Consider the following 1402-nt stretch of genomic DNA (forward strand, 5'->3'; position numbering starts at 1 on the left):
AAGGTTGGTCTGACCTCCTTCTGCGGGGCAGAGTCCGCTGGGCGAACTTGGGCCCCTCCCGGGATCTCAGACTGGCCTACCTCGCGGGGTCATCGTTGGGGCGGGGAAATGGAGGAGAGGAGAATCGACGCTACAAGCCGCTTTCAATTCCCAACGGAGGGGGAAAGCGGGATATAAATAAATAAAGGCATGCATCGAAATGTGTGGAGGGCGAAGTGCCTGTTGTCGCTTGTTTCCATCTTCTGCCTACAACCACGAGGTCGAGAAAGTTTTTAAAAAACTATCAAATGCTCAGAATCCTAGATGATAATGATATTATTACTATTATTGCTACTATTGCTATTCCTTTTAAGACTAACCATCTTTATTGTAGCATAAGCTTTCGAGAACCACAGTTCTCTTCGTCAAATGCATCGTCAGATGCTGTGGTTCTCGAAAGCTTATGCTACAGTAAAGAGGGTTAGATGCATCTGACGAAGAGAGCTGTGGTTCTCGAAAGCTTATGCTACAATAAAGTTGGTTAGTCTTAAAGGTGCCACTGGACTCTTTACTATTTTGCAACTACAGACTAACTCCTCTGGATCTATTACTACTGTTGTTGTTGTTATGTGATGTTGTCACAGTCTACCAGATGTTTTTGGCTCCCCACGGAATCGCATTTTATCCTGGAACCCAGGAGTCCGGGAGGTATCACCTAAGCCCAGGTAGTGCAGCAACTGGCCAGCTGCTATCCTGTCTATTGCGGTTGTGGTTGTTTTCCACAGTCCACCAGTTGTCTGGGCTGGAGATAACAACAATAGTGTTATCCTATTGTTGTTGTCGTTGTTTGATGTCATCCTAGCCACCAGATGTTTGGGCTGGAATTTTGGGGGCTCGCGTTTTATCCGAGAATCCAGGCACCGGTGCGGCACCGCCTTTGCATGTGGCAAGTCCCACGGAGTGTTTGCGAATCTGCGACTGGCCAGTTGTGCTCCCGAATATGTCGATTTCGCTTCGGATTTTAGTGAGTCGTTCAGGATTCGCACCAAGCGCTCCTGTCGCTGGCGGAGTAGCCCTTGAGTGTTTCTCCCGGAGGCGCCGGGCTTCAGATCTCAGATCTTGAATCACCGCCACCACCACCACCACCACCACCATTATTATTATTATTATTATTGTTGTTGTTGTGGTGGTGGTGGTGGTGGTGGTGGTGGTGCACGCGGGGGGCTGGGGCGCTCGCGTCTCGTGTCCCGCCGGGCGGGCCGGGCGCGCGCGTGCGCGCCCTCCCCCTCCCCGCCACTGCGGCGCCCAGGACGGGGAGGAGCCGCGGAGCAGGGGATGGAGGGACCGTGACAGCGGCAGAAGGAGGCGGCCAGCAGCCAGGAGGGGCGCCCGGGACAGAGCGCCACTCGGCCGGGCTGCGGGA

The sequence above is a fragment of the Eublepharis macularius genome, chromosome 12 (assembly GCF_028583425.1).
Source record: "Eublepharis macularius isolate TG4126 chromosome 12, MPM_Emac_v1.0, whole genome shotgun sequence".
NCBI lineage: Eukaryota > Metazoa > Chordata > Lepidosauria > Squamata > Eublepharidae > Eublepharis > Eublepharis macularius.